At 38.7% G+C, this 21509-nt stretch overlaps 1 pseudogene; it reads right to left on the bottom strand.

Annotated features, from left to right (window-relative positions):
- Positions 1-259: 259 nt before the first annotated feature.
- LOC147609520 (uncharacterized) lies at positions 260-1012 on the bottom strand (annotated as a pseudogene).
- Positions 1013-21509: the final 20497 nt, after the last annotated feature.

The raw sequence follows: 21509 nt of genomic DNA, 5'->3' as shown, positions 1-21509 counted from the left end.
AAGGCGTTGGAGCGAAGCAAGGCTACATCTCAAGCGACGCTCCTGCTCTCGTGTCTCTCCTAGCCGTGTCAAGGCTATAGCGTGCAAAAAAGAGCTGAGCTCGATGAGCCCCTGGGCACACTGGCCTGCTGCATCCAGATCAAAGCTCTAGCTATCCTGCCATATCCTCTCTCAATGTCCTCAAAAAGAGTGGGGTCTGTAAGTATCCTCTCTGGGATCCTCAACTCCAAGCTGGTCTCCCGTGTCCTTTCCTCAAGAGTCAAAATAGCTGGCGCATGGTCTTAGAAAGAGGTGCCAACGAGAATGCCAATGGAGCCACCACGCTCCCCGACCCTGTCGCCCACATAGAAGTGTCAATCCGTGATAAATTAGTCCCTCCCTGCCGGCGATCTGACCAAGAAAAACTAAGAGTGTCCTGAGAACGGGAGAAAGCCTCATGCTGCCATGCATTAGTGATCTGCAGTGTCATACAAAATCGCTCCCAAGCTACAAGCTCCGTGCCGTGCACTGTAACATGACTGCCTCCCACCCTATCGGCCGAGTCCTCAAGCATGTTGAAGTCTCCCCCAAAACACCAATGTGCAGCCTCGGGCAATGCATCTGTAACAAGGGTCCACAACTCTGCTCTGGCACTAGCATGATTGGGTGCATAGACATTGAGCACACCAATGTGCTCATCTTGCATCCTTAGAATAACATACTGCACTCTCCCAAGCACAATGACCCTGTGATCCATAATGGCCTGCCGCCGCCATGCATCCGCAATGACCATACATACTCCTCCCTGCGTTCCCAAGGGGCCAAAACCTGCAGACCAAAAATTGTCCCATCTACAAGGCATCACCGAACCATATCTTTGAATCTTGCTCTCACTCAAATGGTGCTCTTGCATCATCAAAATATCAATACTACCCCCAACCAGGCATCTCTGAAGCTCCTACCTCAAGCAACCACGATAACGTACATAGTGTGCGCCGCCAAGGCCCTGTACATTCCATGAGATGATCCTCATGGATGACCTGCTGAGGTGGAGGCTATCTCAGCCATACGGCGGGCCTTCGGAAGCATGGAGAGTAATCCCCATCCGAGAAACTATGAATCTACCCACCTGGTGTGCTGCAAGAGTCTCGAACCAGGCGCCAATGGCTATGTCCCATAGCGATTGCCTCTCCCACTCGGAGAAAGAATCCTCATGTATGCATACATAGCCAGGGTCTCGCGCTAGGTCTACCACTATGCGAACCACCAAGTGTCAATTCCTGGAGGCATCCGCACTCCCGTTATCAAAGAAATGTGCCAACTCCCAAAAGAGGGGAATTGGGTGTTTCCTCATGGCCTTTTGTGGTGTAGGAATCCTAAACATGCAAAGTTTCCATGCGGATCCCGTTGTTGCAGCTTTGGATGCTCAGAACTCGACTGTGAGAGAAAGGATTTAATACAAGTATATGCCAACATGAGAACCATAGGAGGCCATGGAAGGCACAGGGTGCGTAGGCGGGAAATTGTTTCTCCCATTTAGGGCCAAAAACGTCTCAAAATGGGCTGTGTAAGGAATTCGCTAACTTGCTATTTAGTAGAATGTTGACGGTCAAAATGGCTCCAAATTTAGCCGTTTTGGATATTTAAAGCGTATCTATGTGATTGAACACGTATCTAAGTACATATTTTAAAATCTAAAAAAATATATCGTTTTCATGCTACTCTTTAATGGCTCGTCTCGAAATTTGTCCTCTTTTAGTGACTTCGCGGTAAATACTTATTTCTCTTACTTTTGAATGACCATTCCCTCCGAACGCGCTCTCATCCATTCTCCAAGAAATTTCACTCCTCTGCTTCTCTAAGAATTTCACAAGCTACATCTCATTCTCATTCAACACCATATTAGTGAATTTGGGAATTTTCCAATTCCCATTTTTGAATACTTAAAAAAGGGGACATGGATAACATGTTTGTAAGTTTCTCAAAACCCTATCATATGACCTATCATTGGAAAGCGCTTGAAAAATGGAATCTAAAGAGCTATAAAGCGCTCATTTTGGATTAGTGGTGTTCAAGTTATGGTTAATCCAAACTTTTGACCACGTGTCCCAAACTTGTGGAAAATTCCCATATTCCCCAATATGGTGTTATTCTTTTGCGTCTCATTAGGAACTCAATGGAGTCTTTTTGGGCCCTTTAATTTGCCATGAGGTTATGGAAACGTTTAACTTTTTGACAAATAGGAGCCCGCCATGTAAGCAAAAACCATTGGTGATTAAGAGAGGTGTAAGAGTGGTCAAAGGGTGCACTTTTTCCCCAAAAAGGGGAGGGGGCAATTTTACAATTTTCGGACCTCCATAACTTCTACATACAAGCTCCGATTTGAGCGGAGATTACAGATCCGTGATCTACGCATCAAGAGCTTTCCATAGATATGTTACATGATATGGTTTTATCCGCTAGATTTTAAATTCCATTTTTCCCCCAAAATTCAAATTCGAATAAAGTAGCCGTTTTGAAGCTTCAAATTAGAAAACGTTTCTTCTTAAGAGAAAAGGTTTGACTCCCTTAAACTGCCAAATAAAAGGGCCCAAGAAGACTCCATTGAGTTCCTAATGCTCATCTTCTAATAGCTCTGCTAATATTTTTAGCTCTGTTAGTAATGAGTGATACATCTAATCATAAGTTTCATTTGAATATCAAGCTCAACCAAGAGTATGCAACTACACGGAGTGTCTACCAAAGACCCCTTTCATGTGCGAATGAAGCTCAACATCTTCGCAATGAAGGAAAGAAGCATATTGACCTATGGATAGATGGAAGTCTATATCCACCGGATCCCAGAACAGGACGGTATCCTTCTTTTCACACACCACATGATTTGATTAGATTTGTTGGTGATGGGGTGGATGGCTTACTTGGTTATAGTTCAAGACTATCTCAATCACATGCAGAATATATTACATATCTTCAAAATACTTTATCTTTGAATGCAACAAAAATTATAGAACTTGAAAACAAAATAGTGTCTTTGAAACAAGAAAATGATCAATTGAAAACCTTAAAAGAAACTCCAATAGGGTTAAGAGCACGAGTAAAATGAATGCGAGATGTAGTTAACTTGACAGAGAGATCTGGACAAAGGAAAAAAAGGTTAAAACTTGTAAGAGATCATGTTACTACCCTTCTAGGATTTGACATGTCTAATGCTCAGGAAAGGGTAAGATTTTTGAATGAGCTTATGAATAGGTCGGATATCTTGAAACTTTTGAAACTTCCTGAAAATCAAACTAAAAAAAAACTAGTCTTTCAACATCTACTAAAAGATATGGACTTATTGGTCCAGCCTTCCCGAATGCAAGAAGTTTGTGACACAGTGGGAGAGTGAGTAGAAAGGGATACATAGCCATCTCTAAAACCTGGTTCAGGGTCCTTAAGTATTACAAAATCAAAGCTTTTGGGTTGCCTAGACCTCACAATGTTGGAAAATATAGAACTCTGTTAAATGAGAAAATTTCCAATTATTTCGGAGAGTATTTCTATATTGAGGGAACAATGCCATATGAGAGACAAAAAAAAAAAAATCTTTTGAATACAACGTTTATAATAATATTTAGATGAACATTAGAAAAGTCCAATCTTTTATGGTGAGATATTACAACATTCGAGAAATAGATTGTGAAGGAAAACTTGTATTTGTTATAAAATTAGATGAAGCTTAAATCCAAAAATGTCAAAAAATGGAAAGAATATCTATATCCCTAATGAATAAAGCATTGGACTATAGTCAAGGTAAGCTTGATTCTCCATACCACAAAACTCAATCAGAAATGGAGCTATGGTGGATTGGATCAGCTCATGTGCTAGTAGAGAGTCATGAAACATTAAAGTGGCTGTTTTCACATACAGACATTCCTTCAGTTATTCAGAGCCAAAATGCAGGTGAACACCTTCATGTAGATGACATAGGTGATTTCATTGTGGAATGGCATTTGAGTGCCGACGTCAAGGCGTTAAAGTGTATGTTTGGTGTATGTGGAGGAGCAAATACCAAATATCCATGTCTTTATTGCATGGCAAGCACAAGGACAAGAGAATGGCTTGCAGAAAATGAGATTGGAAAACCACCATCCAGAAATAATGTGAAAGTTGTCGATTATCCAACTTCTGTTAAAATTTGATATCCAATTCTACCAATACATTTAAAAAATGTGCATATATGTACATTGCATGCAGAGATAAGAATCTTGGACAAATTGCTCCGACTTCATCTGGACTATGCATATTCTATTAAGCTGACTAAACTTGCAGATGAGTGCATAGAAAAATGTGAAGCCTTACTCTCTCAAATGGGTTTCCATGGTGGCAAAGTGCATCTTAAAAAAGATCCTGTTCTTTCTAGAGATACAGGTGATGTTCTGCAAGATGTTTCAATGGGAGGAGCAAAAGCAAGAAGATTTTTGAGCAACCATGACACCAAACAAGTCAATGCAATGTGGAACTGCTGGAAACATCTATGTGTCATCACCACAAATGTCAAAAGTAGACCAGATGTAGCCAACAAACGTATGGAAGTTTGGAAAAAACTCGATAATTTTTTCAAAGTCCTAAGACAAGTTGGTTCAAATACTTATGCAGATGATTTCAAAAAAGCAATAAAGTTTTCAATAAAAGCTATCATAGATGCCTGGGGAGAAAAAGACATAACTTATTACTTGGTGAGTGTTCAGACTTATCAAGACAGTTAAAATTAAAGTGTAATTTCTTAAATTTACTAACAAAGAATTATCTTTGTAGCATATTCTTTACTTGCATGGATCATATTTTGCTATAGAAGGACCCCTTGCAACATGGAACACACAAGGAATGGAAAAGTCTCACTATCTCAAGCGAGAACTTCCTTTTTCAGATGTACCAGAAGAGGAGGTGGTCAAAGAAGAAGCAATGCACTTAAAGAATTATTCAATTGGTTCTACACGAGGCAATTACAAAGGATGAGATCAAAGAACCAGCAATCTGAAACTACACAAACACCTCAAGATAGAGACTAATGATTTACTAACACATTTGTACCTCTTACAAAATATTTGCTGAATTATAATCAGTCCTTGCAAAATATTGTGTGTACATTAGTTTTTGATTCTCTTGGGACTATTTGGCATGTCACCTCTGTATCTCAAAAATTTTCTCCTTCTATAACCTCCAAGAAGATTGATATACGACTCCTCAGCTGCTGCAGCTGCATAGCTAGAGTAGCAAAGAAAGTATCCTGCTCTCCAGGCATTGAAACGTGCAGCATATCCAAAGATTCTAAGAGCAGCAGCTCTCTCTAGAAGCAAGACGTTGTTAGCATTTATTTGAAGGGGAGTGTATCCCATGAACCTTGACAACACCTTCAAGGCAAATATTGGCAACTCAGCATCTTCAGAGAAGTTCATGTGGAATGCATAGAACACAGCCTTATCCAATGTAGGTAAGTAGTGCATGAGAGCAGATGAAGGCCTTCTTGACCTAGTCTCTGTAGCTTTCACTCTGCTGCCTTTAGCTCTTCCTAGAAAATCATCCTTATCAAGCAATTCAATTTGCAACTTATCCTCACTTACTACTTTGTCTTTCATCAAGTTGCATGATCCAACCCTTTCCACTTTATCAGAATCTGCCTGAAGCTTGAAATCTCTGCCAAAAGACTCTACACCTAACTCAATAAGCCTGTTCTCAAAATCCTCATCTCTAAGGGAAGGTTTCTCCTCATCCACTCTTTTAAGGCACAAGGCAAGTGCATCAGGAGCAGGGATAAATGAGTGGTCAGATGTTTGCAAATCAAGTGTCAAAAACTCTTCCTTTGACTCTACTTATGTATCAATAAAGTCTTTGGTCACCTCACAAGCTTCTCAAATTGCTGCAATACAGTAGTCTTCCCTGATATTGAAGAGACATTGAAGATAGGACAAAGGAATAAAATCTTTCTCATTGATATAGAAGAAAGGAAGGCTTGGAACAGTAATAACAGAGGATTGAGATATGCTTGCTTCCTCTGAGGGCTCTTCAGTAACAGTGAAAGCCCTAAATTCAGCAACATCAAGATTTGCACTTTCTTTCTCCTCAGCTTGAACATCAATTTCTTCCTCTTCTAAAATCTCACTTTTCTCTAGCTTTGAGACTGTGGTGACATTTAAGTTTTTTTCCTCCTTCTCTGCATCAATTTCTGATTCTTGCTCTTTATCTTGTATTTCTGCTCTCAAAAATAGAAAGAAAAGAAAGGAGACATCTTTGGGGACAAGGTTACAAAGCTTTTTATGAATTGGACAAGAAATGGATGAAGGGCATGTGAAAGAGATTCTATTTGAAAATCTACTGAACCTCTTTGTAACTTTGGCTTTCTCCACTGACAAGCTGAGTAAAATCGGTAAGGTGACAAAAATCATTGTCTGCGATATGAAAACAATGAGCTTCAATTGACATTTCAAATTGTTTGTACTCCTCTTCAAGAATGTCCTTAAGCTTCATCAAAACATCTGAAAGAGCAAACCTTGGATTGAATATCTCCACTGCATCTACGTATACCTTCATGTCATGACCATCTTGCAAAATAGCATTCAAGAGTCTTTCACTTGGGCTTTCTTCAACAAGTTCATGTCGTCCCTCAACACTTTTACTCATGGTGATATTTGAGATTAACGCTAGAATAATTCTGAAGAAGGCTTAGAAGTCTTTATATGAAAGAGCCCGAACTAAGCGAAAATAAGTGGTCCAAAAGTTTTGGAATGCTTCTATCGCTTGGTGCGGGCTTTGGCAATTTGAAGGTTCGAAAAAAAAAAGAGAGAGTTTTGCAAAATAGAGCTTGGAAGTCACTATATGGCAGAGCCCGACTAAGCGAAAATTAGAAAAAATTTGAGAGAGAGTTTTTGAGAATATCCGATGGAGCACGTGGAGCGTGGCAAAAATACCTTTAATAGTGACCGTTCATGCCATGTGGCAAAAATGATTGCATGACATGTGTATCCAACGGTCCTATGTACGACGGATTCGAGGTATAAAAATTTAATTTTCTTGAAAACATTTTTATTTTTCACCGACACGGTATCAAGCGAGATCGCTCCTCCGAAATTCCCGGAATCTCCTTTTACCCTTCTCACCTATATCAAGCGATAGATCTCATCCATATCAATCGAAACTTCTTCATTGCTTCGTTTCGGATTTTCCCCTATCACTTGACCATACCGAATCAACCAATAGAGCCGATCTCTATTTTCACCTTGTTTCGGACATATCCAGAACCAAGCGATTGAGCATTTCCAATCCTTTTGGAAGCTTTTAATCGCTTAGTTCCATCTCCTATAGTCATAGCCCGAATCAAGCGATAGAGCTAATCCAACCACTGGATCCACCCCATCGCTTAGTTCGGGCCACTGTAAGTTTTTTTATCTCAACACACAAATCACCTCGATCGGGTCTCTTTTTTTTTCTTTAACTTCAATGGCGAGGACAAAAAAAACTACAAGGAAAGTCTATGCCCCTTTGGAGACTGAAAGTGCTCAAGACAAACCAGGATCTTCCAAAAAGCCAGTTGTCGATGAAAAACAAGAAAAGCCTCCTCCAAAGCCTCGTGCTAGGGCAACAACAAGAAAGAGATTAAACTATCAGGTGAAGTCACTAAGAGAGATCAGAGCGGCACAGAAATCTACTAGTCTTCTCATCCCTCGACTGCCATTTATTCGGGTTGTTAGGGACATATCAAAAAGGTTAATTGGCAAAATGAGAAACACAAATCTTGATAAAGTCCGATGGGAGTCATAGGCCCTTATGTGTCTTCGAGAGGCTGCTAAGGATTTTTTAATCAACTTTATGAATGATGGATACATTGCTGCTACATTTGCTCATAGGATCACTCTCATGAGCAAAGATTTTGTGCTTGTGTCCAGACTTAGATACAAGTTTGACAAAGCTTTGGAACCCATTCCAAGTCAAGATATGAGGGCTTTTGAAATTCTAAATATTCCTCCAGCAAGACAACCTAAACAATCAGTTGTTATTGAAGATATTTCGCATACTTATAGTACAAGAAAAGCTCAGGATATTAAAGAAGAAGTGGAGAAAGAGAGAGAGCAGGAGAAGATTACAGAGGATGCCATTCTTTCTCAACAAGCTAAAATTCTTCATGCATCCAATTCAGAACTTTATCAGAATGTAACAGGTCAAATGGTAGTAGATGTCTCCATGCATGGAGAGGATGAGGTTTATTGTGACATTGCCCCTGAAGACACAAGTGTGCTTGTGAATCACAATATTGAGATATGTGACACAGTCCTCTTTATCTGTCTCAGGTTTGTGTGGATTTCCTTTTGCTTTCTTGATGAATTTCTCAGATTCCATATTTTGTTGATATGTTTTGTTTATGTCTCCAGATGCCTTATGAGGGATCTTCCTGACTCAATGGCTATGCAAGTGACCATTCTTGATCCCCTTGTTACACAGTGCCTTTTCAATAGGCAAGGGGATCTTGCAAGTTTTCTAAAAAACTTTGATATGCTGACATGCAATTACATTGTATACCCTTATGTTGAAGTGTAAGACTCACACTCAATTATCTTTTGTCCATCATTACAATATTCACAACTAATTGCAATATTCATCTTATCACAAAGGCCATTGGAGTCTTATTATCTTCAATCTATTGGATAGAGATGTAATCTTTATGAATTCTTTAGCATCCATTCATGGGAGAAGTAAAATGTAAGAATCAACTTCACCATGGTTTATGTTCTAGAGCAATATTTTGTAAGTTTTCAATTGTTTGGTTGACCCTCAATATTTTATGCTTGCAGTGCTGCCAAACTTATCTTGAGCTTTCTAGGTTCCACCTATGAAGACTACAAACTTGAAGATTTTAAGTACTACAATCAGAAAGTTCCTTTGCAGAAAGACTCAACATCTTGTGGATGGATGGTGCTTGCTAATGCTTGGAGATATCTTGAGTCAAGATTTAGAATGACAACACTTACTGTAAGTTCATGTAATAATAGCATTGATTGATTGGGTCAATACATTTAGTGACTTTCTCATATTAAGAAATTTTATCATTTTCTTTTGCCTTAGTTGAATGAATATCCAGATTCTTGGGTAAGTTGGGTACGGGAGAAGGCAGTGTCTATGGTTTTGGAAAGATCTATCAATCTAGTTGATCCTGATTCCCCCTTTCCACCTAATAAAGGAGCCAAGGGTACAACTTCAAAGAAAAGAAAAAAAGAGGAGAAGAAAAGCCATGTCAAGGATGGCTCATCCAAAAAGAAAAGGACCTCTGCCAAAGAGAAGAAGGAAAGAAAGACGAGCCCTACTAAGAGCAGATCTTCCAAGGGGAAAAAGAGCACTACTAAAGAGAAGACCCATTCTAAAGGGAAGAGCCCTCAGGCTATAGAGAAGAGCCCTAGCCCTCCGGCTAAAGAGAAGACCCCTAGCCCTCCTGCTAAAGAGAAGAGCCCTAGCCCTCCTGCCAAGAGAAGAGCTCTTCACCAGCTCAAGAGAAGACTCCTATCAAAGAGAAGACCCCTGTCAAAGAGAAAACCCCAATCAAAGAGAAGACCCCTGTATAAGAGAAGAGTGCTACTAAAGGTCTTTCGTTTCACTCACCAGTGAAATTTAAAATTCAGAAGTGTCGTTCATCCAACAAAGAAAGTAAGAGGGCAAATGTTGGCTCTCCATTCAATTTCTTTTTCATGTTTCCCAAGAAGACTGCCAAGTCTCCAAAGCCAACCTCCAAAGAACCTTCTCCAAAACCAGACCCCACTGCCAAATCTCCCTCACCAACAGATCTTAGAGAAGAGGCCAACTTACCACCAGTTGAGAAATCCACTGCAAAGTCTTCCTTTCCTGTAAGATTCCTCCCCCAACCCCTTTTTGATGTCTAGTATATTCTCCTGTAATCAATTCCTTTTCTGAAATATAAGAGATCTTGTTTGTGACTGTTTTAACCTAGAGAGAGAAAATATTCTAGAGAGAGAATATTCAGATTCTGAATAATTCTGGATAGAAAAATATCTCTTATAATTCAGATGAGCTCCCCTGAAACAGAAATTTAAAAAGAATTTTCCAATGTGCAATTGGAATTAATTGGAAATAGGTATAAAGAACCTTAGCCTAAGGGTCTAGATTTTCATAAATCTTTAGACTATGGTCCAATTAAGGTTCCTATGGGCCAATAGCATCAATCCATGTGTAGGGAGGAGATAAATCCAATTTGTAAAAGAAGATACCCAAAAATTGAGTAAATGCTCACATAAGATGAAGAGTTGAAAATGTACAAGGTTTATTAGTAAATAAACACATATGTAAGGAAGGGGAGTTCTTTAAAGGAGGTGCATATTTCACATAAGATGAAGAGTTGAAAATGTACAAGGTTTATTAGTAAATAAACACATATGTAAGGAAGGGGAGTTCTTTAAAGGAGGTGCATATTTCACATAAGATGAAGAGTTGAAAATGTACAAGGTTTATTAGTAAAAAAACTATGACACATATGTAAGGAAGAGGAGTTCTTTAAAGGAGGTGCACATTTCACATAAGATGAAGAGTTGAAAATGTACAAGGTTTATTAGTAAAAAACTATGAGCAATAAAATTTTGACACATATGTAAGGAAGGGGAATTCTTTAAAGGAGGTGCATATTTCACATGCTTGAATGAGTTTTAAACTCAAAAATAGTGTGATATTTTTATCTCTCATCTCTCTTGAACCAAACCAAATCAAAATGGAACCAAACCGAATCAAAAAGTAACCAAACTAGGTCCAAATCTAGTCCAAATTCAACCAAACTGACTTGGAAAATTCTAGAATCAGTTTGTTTGGTTAGGAGCTCAAATTTTCCTATAAATAGAAGCCTCCCCTTGTTGAAAAAAATATAATGTCTTATGCATTGTTACTCTACTCCACCTAAGCCAAAATATAGTCTCTTATGCTTTGTTACTCTACTCCACCTAAGCCAAAATATAATCTCTTATGCTTTGTTACTCTACTCCACCTAAGCCAAAATATATAGTCTCTTGTGCTTGTTACTCTACTCCACCTAAGCCAAATTAGATAGAGTCTTATGCTTTGTTACTCTACTCCACCTAAGCTAAAATATATAGTGTCTTATGCCTTGTTACTCTACTCTACCTAAGCCAAGAACTGTGAATTCTTTAATATTTCACTAGTTTTTGATACTTCCCTCTTTATTCAATCCCCATTGGTGGCTCCATCAACATACTAAACCAATTGATTGGTTGGGGGCCTCTACCGTGAATAAAGAATCAAGCAAATCATAAGGTAAGTATATTGAATGTTGATCTTTTCTATGATTTCTCAATGATTCTCTCTTCTCAACCCCTCTCAAGCTTGAGAAGTTTAATTGGTATGGTTTTTTTTTTTTAATGCTATTGAAGTTAATTGGTGAATAGTAGTGAAGAGTTACATAATTTAATAAATGCTATAGAAGTTAATTTCCACTTATATTTAAATTCTAATGGTTTTTATAATTTCTCTCTCTCACTCAAGAAATGGTCATACTCACGACCCATTCTCAATCCAAATGAAGCTTTTCATAAAGCTTTTCCTTAATCCAAGATTAAGCTATGCTTGAGGCCAAATTAATGGCTTTTTGCTATGCTTTTAGTTTATGCACATTGATGATTCAATCCATTATGGATTGATGACCCAATTAAAGACCATTCTAATTGTTTTCTTAATGATCCAATTAGAGACCATTATGGATTGATGATCCAATTAGAGACCATTCTAATTGTTTTCTTAATGATCCAATTAGAGACCATTGTGGATTGATGATCCAATTAGAGACCATTCTAATTGTTTTCTTAATGATCCAATTAGAGACCATTATGGATTGATGATCCAATTAGGGACCATTCTAATTATTTCTTTAATAATGAGCTTTATCCCTTAGAAAAAAATTGAGATTTATGAGTCATAGTAGCGGAGCTATGGCAAAATTTTTATAGAAATTACGCATAAAATAAATTCATTCAAAGTATAAAAAGAGGAATTCCTACCATATTCTAGGAACTATCATCCTAGATTAATTAAAAGAATTTTATTATGCATGGAGATGTGGATGTTGCATGTCACGATGTAGATGTATGGATGTGAGTGTGAATGTGGAGGTGGATGTATGCATGGGACGTGGATGTATGCATGTAGAAATAGATGTGTAGATGAGGATGTAAATGGAGATGTGGATGGATGCATGTAGATGTAGAGGTATAGATGTAGATGTGAATGGAGATGTGGATGTATACATGTAGATGTAGATGTATAGATGTAGATGTGGATGTGGAGGTGGATGGATGCATGTAGATGTAGATGTATAGATGTAGATGGGAATGGAGATATGGATGTATGCATGTAGATGTAGTTGTTAATGGAGATGTATATGTATACATGTAGATGTAGATGTATAGATGTAGAGGTGGATGTGGATGGGGATGTATGCATGTAGATGTAGGTGTATAGACGTAGATGTGGATGTAGAGGTGGATGTATGCATGTAGATGTAGGTGTATAGACGTAGATGTGGATGTAGAGGTGGATGTATGCATGTAGATGTAAATGTATAGATGTGGATGTGAATGTGGAGTGGATGTATGCATGTAGATGTAGGTGTATGGAGGTGAATGTGAATGTGGATGTGAATGTATGCATAGGGATGTAGATGTATGCATGTAGATGTGAATGTACGCATATAGTTGTGGATGTATGGATGTGAATATACGATTGTGATGTGAGGGAATCTGAAGTGATGAGATGGAAATGATGTGATGGGATGAGTATACATATAAATGGAATATGGAATAAGTAATGTAGATTGAGGAGGGATAATGTGGCAAAATGAAAGTTAAAATAGAAATTGTATTGTAAACTGTTTGTAAATGCTGTTTGTAAATGCTGTCTGTAAATGATTGTTTTATGTCAAGAATGCTGGGGGGAGCATTTTGACCGTCTTGTGATTAAGGTCGTGATGAGAAAGTTGCAACTGCTGACGGGGAGTCAATGAAGGACGTCTCGCGTAGCAAGGTCGGCCGAGGTCTTGACCAGCCTCGGTGCGATTAAAATGGTGAGCTTCCGGTACGGTGGATGAGGGGCCAAGGAAGCGGCCTATGCGTGAAGCGCTAGGTTACCTGCGAAGGATCCTAGAGGGTGCTGACCATACGGTGCTCGGGCTCTGGGTTGCCTAGGATACCCACGCGTGCGTCGAGGAAGATATTGGAACAGAGTTGGAGTTGTTTTCTGAAATCGAGCATGGATCTGGTTGATTGACCTTGCTGGTCTTCAATGGATGAGTCCATGGCTCCTTATATGGATCTGTTGGTTGATCTTGCTGATCTTCAACGAGAGTCCATCTTGTTAAGTGATTATATTGCCAAGTATTATGGGCTAGGAACTATCGAAACGGCTCCTGAGCGTTCTAGTTGCCAATGATGCCATAGATACTCTGATGAAGGAATGATGGGAAATTAAGAATCAATTGGATAAATTGGAAGATGGTGATCAATGATACTATGGTTTTATTAAAGGATTGTTTTAAACTGGTTGAATCTGGTTGAAAAAGGGCAAATTCATATTGGGTGTGTGAGTGGTGTGACTAGTTTTATTTTGCATGAACATCCGGCTAGGGGGCCTTGGAACTCTTTTCCTTGGTACCCGGGACAAAACCTAACCAAATTTTTTATTGGATCCCATCACTACAGTGGTTGGGCGGTTGGCTAACCCATGGGATCGGATGGGGTTAGGCTGGACTGATGGATCCGTAAATCGAGACTCAAACTTTTGTTTTTACGATAGAAAAAAAAATTTAAATTCCGGACAGAAACTGTTCTATGGATAGGAATCAACGGCTGTGCCTCTTGAATGGGGAAAAAAGCGTTGATCCCAATGATCCAAGTGCAAGTTTCTTCCTTGAACTGACTAAGTATCTTATAGATGTAATCGGATCATCTCGATCAGAAATGATCTTGACTACGTTAGAGTAAAAAGTTATCCTGGTGGAATCGCCCGTGCTTTCCGATAAAGGAAGTTTTTCCGGGTTCGGTTTTGGAACAACCGACGGATTAGTCTCTTATCCGGATATCCGTGGGCGAGGCCCCGAGTGTGGGACCCCTGTCCCGCGCGAGAAGCGCTACTTCCGCTGCCAGTACCTGAATCCGTTGCTCGGTGGGAACAGGGATCTTACATTTCCAATACCTCAAGAGCTCAAAACACCAGAACTTGAACCTCAATCAGCCAAATTTGATCGAAGAAAACAGAAGAGAGAAAGATTCTCTAAAGATCCAGGGTCATCCCATGCCAAAAGAAAAGTTGATTTTGCTGAGTGATTCCACAAATTGGCTTTTGTTTTGTTCATTTTGTCCATATGAACACACCCTTTTTGGGACTATACTCTGTACTTAAATTCAGTATCAACGATTTGATATTCAACTGTTAAACCTTGTTTTGTGTTGCGAACAATATGTTGACCATTTTTGTGAAGAAGTCAAGACGAAATTTAGCAGAATATATTGATTACATTATTGGATCCTTTTCAGCTTTACAAACTTGCCCTTGCAAGTGGCTCAAATACAACTTTTTTTGGGGGAAGACATGTGATGCATGAGGTTACACTCTCCATCCTTGTACTGACAACAATATCATCTACTTTGAATCTATATTCAGGTGATGTTTCGTCCAGAAACTCAAGCGACTCTCTTACATGTTGTAGTCTCCAATTTGATGTTACTATAAGGTTCCTAGGATCTATGAATGGATGGACTATGATGTTAAATTCAAACTCTAGACAATTCTCTTTAGAATCCAAAGGGACCCAACTACCAAGCTTGCTTTTCCATCTCCTATAGTCATAGCCAAAAACTAGGGATTGACGACATAGTTGGTATGAGATAGACATAGAATTTGGGCTTACTCTACAATTGATATTGTCGCCAATATGAAAAGTTTCCTTGGTACTCCATCCTTCTCCAAGTACAGTGTCCAGATCAGTCGTAGATAGTCTTCTATTAAGCCACATCGTTCTTGTCCTCTCCAATTCCATTGTATTGAAACATGCCATGTATAGGCAAGAACCATTAAATTTTTATCCTTCTTGAAATCCTTCCAGGAGACATAGCTTTAAGAATATCATCTTTGATTTTGGATTTGAAGCTTGTTATGGTATTTGGATCAGGAACTTCCCATTCGAGTGACATTAATGTGGGAATAGGTATGTCATATAATTCTCCATGAACACCTTCTCTTGATGGAACCCTGTATTCTACAAAATACACAAATATATCCACTGATTTGTAAAATGAATGTGGTTTGTTTGCATACATTACATCTGCAATCCCCTTGTGAATTGCTTTGAATGTGCCATATAAGCTCTCAACAGACTGCCACTCCACAGCTGTTGATGGGAAGATAACTGAAATTAAACAAACAACAAATATATCAGAAGGAGAAATATTATGTTGTATCAAATAGATAAAGTTTTGTTAAATTACAGTAAGAATGGAGAATTGGATGTTAATCTAAGTTCAACACCATGTCTTTGGCCATGTAGACATGTTGAACTTTTGCAAGCCAACCATTGTCGGTCACTTTGAAGGCAAGAACACGACCTTTCCAATGGGATTTCACTTCATTTTACTTGGTTCTTTTCACCCTATGGGCACCTTTGCAAGAGGGAAGCATTGTTACCCAATCATTCACATGAAAAGACATGGGTTTCCAAACACCATCCTCTATGGTGTTATGAAAATCACAAGAAGTTATATTATGAGAAGGACGACGTGAGGACGCCATAGAAGCTCACAGATGAGAGAAAAATAGTGAGTCTTTTGAAAATGCAAAGAAAGGAGAATAAGCCATATGCCAAAATGGAGGGAAGGTGGAAAAGGGAATGAGCCATACCAAGATGGAGGGAAGGTGGAAAGTAGACGTTTGAAAAAATTTGGTGATTTGTCATTAATAGCATTGTTTTTAGAGCCTGAAAAGAGAGGATTTCGTATCTTCCTGCTTGATTTTTTGAAATATAAAATGGAACAAGATGTCACTATTTTGGACCCAAACTTTAATGTTAGCCATCGTAAACGTCTAAATTAAGCTGTTTTAGCCGTTCGCCACTAAAATAGAACCGTTAAGAAGACATTTAGAGGAGACAAGAATGCCATACTTTTGTATACGTGTCAATTCACAATTGGACAATTTCTTAATCCTTAGATTAACAAACAGCCCTTTTCTAGCCGTTTTTGGCCCTAATGAAGAAAGGGAAGACCATTTTTTAAATCTGTTAATTGGTTATTTATTAATTAGTTAATGGTGGTTACTTCCAAGTGTGAAATTTATTAATTAGTTAATGGTGGTTACTTCCAAGTGTGAAATTTATTTTCTATTGACTGTGAGTTAGTGTAGTTGATAGAGGTGTTGCTTGAGAGTCACAAAGTGATGGGTTCAAGCCGTCATCACTGTCCAAGCCGTGGCACGAATGGGTTTTTATGTTGTGATGTACTTTCTAATTTGAAAAAAGTGTGAAATTTATTTTTATATACATATATATGTATATATATAAATGTATATAGACATATATACACGTGTGATTTAAGATTGTGAGATCATTAATCATTGGTCCCCCAATTTTAAAGCATTTGAGTTTATTTTAGGGCCCATGATCTAATTCTTCGATCTTTTAACTCAACTTTAAAGTCTTTGAGCTTATTTTAGGGACCATGATCACATTCGACCTTTGATGAAAATTAAATATCTTTAAATATGATATCATAACTCACTAGAAGATATTGGCACTTAATTAATTAATCAAGCCCTATTGGGATTAATTAGTTATTACCTTAGCGTAATCTAAGGTATTAATACCTTAGAGCTTGATGTCCATTCCCTCTCGCCCTTGCCCCCCGCGACCACCAACTCGTTCGCCCCAGCTTTCGTCGGGTCTGGGCATAGTCTCCTTGCCTTGCCCCAACGACCACCCGCTCTTTCCCTCGCCTCGACCACCCTCTCCCTCTCTCTCGCCTTCGCTCTGACCTTTGCCTAAGCTTTCACCAGAAGGCGTGTGTGAGAGAGAGGGAGTCCAGAAGCTGCGACAGAGGGAGAGCCTAGCACAAGAAGCAGGGCACGAGAGAGAGAGAGAGAGAGAGAGAGAGAGAGAGAGAGAGAGAGAGAGAGAGAGAGTGGCAGGGTGTGAGAGAGATCGCTTAGCAAAACTGTGGAAAAAAGAGCGCGAGCGCGCACGAGAGAGAGAGAGAGAGAGAGAGAGAGAGAGAGAGAGAGAGAGAGAGAGAGAGAGAGATGGTCGAAGAGAGAGAACCGATTCCAATACCAATCTTTCATTAGGTAATAGATGATCCCTATCAAATTTCATGGATTTATAGGCTTTGGTGAAAAGAACACAGCTGTAGTGGTGTATATAAGTCACCTCATTATTCAGATTATTAGTTTTAATCGCAACATAAGAAGACACATTACACTCAAAGGTATAACATCAAAATCGATCATGTAGACCATGCCTTACAACATCGTCTAAGATCTCTCCATTACCTATACAGATATCATTGAATTAATTGGACTTAATAGTAACATGTAAAAGATATAAGAACTATCAAAAAAGTTTGATATTGATATACCTATAACATGTTCCAAAGGAGAAGAATTTGGCTTTGTATACTCTTCTTTTCAGACTCTTTATGATTGTAACAAAGTCCTCACAACTTCCATACTTTCTTTTGACCATTGTCTCGGCTAAAGTTGTAAAAGCTATGTGCAATATCAATCAATAAGATACCCAAGTCTTTATGATTTTCTAAAATGCCTTCCACTACATGCAAGACGTATGGCAAGCACCATTGGATAACTTTTGATTTTCCTTGGCTTTGAAACTCTCAAAGTACTTGGTAGGAGACTTAGGCCATCGACCATACTGAATTGTAGGTGGCACTACTTTGGATACTTTGAATACTACATCATCTATTTCTTTCTTCATAGAATTACTATAATTCTTTGAAACTAAAGAAGAAATATGCTTTTTGAATATATTCAAAGAGAATATATGCATGACATCATACACATGACCTACACCACCCATGCAAGCTCATATTGTTAGTAGCTGGGAGCAATGTTTGCCTCCTGGCTCTCCAACGGTGCCCTCTCCATCCCTTGGTTCAGCATGGCCGATGATTACAGCAGCTTGACTGGCAAGCTCACGGTGTTAGTAGCTGGGCACAATGTTCAATGAGTTTGCCAGTGGAGGACCAAAGCAAGGCAAGGGTGCGACGGAGGTTCGCATGATGTGCGAGTCACGAGGCAATGACGGCGGAAGGACGAGACCTTCAGCAGCACACATATTACCGTGCCACTGCCACTTAATAGGAGTAGCCATTTTGGAGTATTAGACACCATGCTAGACATGAGATACTTAACAAATATACAGCTACCTAGTTTGGATATATTTTTGCTTTTTGCCTAGATATTGGTGTATATGCCTATGGTAATCAAATATATACTAGAGGTTCTATAGCCTAGATATTATTGGATCCACTTAAAGTAAAATATATATATATGCTAGAGGTTAGGACCTTCATTAATGTTATCAAAATCAAACCAACGAATAGAGTGCAAGTAGTTGGTTCAATTTGGAAATGCTTTGAGGATTGAGAGAGGCAGCTTTCAATATGATATATGGGATGAGCCTCTTTTAGGATTGAGAGAGGCATCTTTCAATACTATATGTGGGATGACCCTCTTTTAGAATTGAGACGAGTCTTACATTAAAGCAACATTGAATTAGGTACATCTAATATGAATATACACAAGCATAATTAGATCTCAACTAGATACACATACATGTAGGAAGTTTGGCATTTAAAAAATGCTTTGTTAGACCACCTTGCTTACATGTGATGACCAATGTGCATCCTCCTACCTATACACCATCCACCAGTGGTTCACCAATGTCTTTGAGATACTTTAATGTTTTTGGCTCTCTCTCTCTCTCTCTCTCTCTCTCTCTCTCTCAACCCTCACTCTTTTCCTTGACATACTCTCTCTATATTATATATCTCCTTTTATCCCTCTTCTCTCTCTCTTTCTCTCTCTCTCTCACTCTCTCTCTCTCAACCCTCACTCTTTGCCTTGACACACCCTCTCTATATTCTATACCTCCATATCTCTTTTTATGCCTCTTCTATTTCTCTCTTTCTCTCTCTCTCAACCCTCACTCTTTTCCCCTTGACACACTCTCTCTATATTCTATACCTTCATATCTCCTTTTCTTCCTCTTCTCTCTCTTCTCTCTCTCTCTCTCTCTCTCTCTCTCTCTCTCTCTCAACGCTCACTCTTTTCCTTGACAAACTCTCTCTATGTTCTATACCTCCATCTCTCCTTTTCTCCCTCTTCTATCTCTCAATCTCTTTTTTTATGCATTCTCACGTGTACACACATCCTCTGTACTTCTCACTATCTTTCTATCCTTTGGAGAGAAAAATGCACAAACCCTCACATAATTATCTCTCTGCCTCACTACCTCTCTCTCTCTCTCTCTCTTTCTCTCATAGACACACAATAACCCTCTCTTTCTCTTGCTATCTCTCTCCTCTCTCTCATTCTCACTCCCTCGTCTTTCTTCTTCTCACTCTCTCTCTAATCCTTTGGAGAGAAAAATGCACAAACCTCTCATAATTCTCTCTCTCTCTCTCTCTCTCTCTCTCTCTCTCTCTCATAGAGACAGACTAACCCTCTCTTCTTCTCGCTATCTCTCTACTCTCTTGCTCATCCTCTCTCTCATCCTCTCTCTCATTCTCACTCCCTCTTCTCTTTTCCTCTCTCTCTTCTCTCTTCCTTTCACTCTCTCTCCAATCCTTTGAAGAGAAAAATGCACAAAACTCTCATAATTATCTCTCTACCTCTACCTCTCTCTCTCTCTCTCTCTCTCTCTCTCTCTCTCATAGACACACACTAACCCTCTCTTCCTTTTCACTCTCTCTCTCTCTCTACCTCACTACCTCTCTCTCTCTCTCTCTCTCTCTCTCTCTCTCTCTCTCTCTCTCTCTCATAGACACACACTAACCCTCTCTTCCTCTCGCTATCTCTCTACTCTCTTGCTCATCCTCTCTCTCATTCTCACTCTCTCTTCCTCTCGCTATCTCTCTACTCTCTTGCTCATCCTCTCTCTCATTCTAACCCTCTCTTCCTCTCGCTATCTCTCTACTCTCTTGCTCATCCTCTCTTCCTCTCACTCTCTCTCTCTGTGTCTCTCTCTCATGCCTAAACACATTCACTTAATTCTACCTTTCTCTCTCTCATGCATAAACACATTCGCTTACTTCTCTCTCTCTCTCTCTCTCTCTCTCTCTCTCTCTCTCTCTCTCTCTCTCTCTTCTCTCTCTCTCTCTAGCTTAGCTCTCTCTCTCAATATACACGCTCTCTCTCTACCCCTATGCTTCATTTCCTCCTCGTTCTTTGTGAATCTCTCACTTGATCTCTCTTTCTCTTTCTCACACACTCTCTCTTTCCTTCTCACACTCTCTCTCATATACATGCACATACACACCCTCTGTTCCTATCATTATCTCTCTACCCTCTTGCCCATCCTCTCACTCTTTTTGCTCTGTGTCACTCACTATCTCTCTCTAATATATATGTATATATATATATATACATAAAATATTATTTTGTGTTAATTAGAGAGAGAGAGAGAGAGGACATAGTAAAATTATGAAAGGGTATATGCGAGATAATTACTTAAGTTGAGCTAAAGAGTTTCTAATACAAAGATCATTATTGTTATTGAAAAAAATTGCTCTCTGTGGATGTATATCGATTTTATGAAGTCAAATATCTTTTCTTGTATTTGGTACATATTATTTATAAGAATAATAGTCTTTCTCTCTCTCTCTCTCTCTCTCATGAGAGAGAGAGAGAGAGAGGAATCTTTCAATATTATATGTGGCGTGATCCTCTTTTAGGATCGAGAGAGGCATCTTTTATTACTATATATGGGATGACTCTCTTTTAGAATTGAGAAGTCTCAAATCAAAGCAACATTCAATTAGGTACATCTAGAGAGAGAGAGAGAGAGAGAGAGAGAGAGAGAAATGAAGCAAGGGTGTGTGAGAGAATTACTTAAAGGATGGGCATGCTTAAACTTGTAAATTATAATAGCATAAGTAGAATTTATATGTATGCATTTTTTGTTAGAAAAATATGATTAGTATTTAGTAATAAAGAGTTTCTAATATAAATATCATTATTGTTATTGAAAAAAAAATAACTAGTCTTTGTGAATGTAAATCAATTTTGTAAAGTCAAATATCATTTCTTGTAATTGGATACATATTATTTACAAGAAAACTACAAGTTTTTTTTACACAGAGCTTATTAATTATAAATTTAAAATCCTTTTTTAAAATATAATGAATATTTAATTTATGTAGATTGATTGCTTTCTTAATACTAATATACTTGATTTCCTTTATGAAGATTGAAACCTTTAATTACAGACC

Source organism: Cibotium barometz, chromosome 51 (genome assembly GCF_041138505.1).
Source record: "Cibotium barometz isolate CiBa-2024 chromosome 51, ASM4113850v1, whole genome shotgun sequence".
NCBI lineage: Eukaryota > Viridiplantae > Streptophyta > Polypodiopsida > Cyatheales > Cibotiaceae > Cibotium > Cibotium barometz.
Note: the sequence above shows the minus strand (reverse complement) of the source record. Positions and strands in the feature narration are given on the sequence as shown.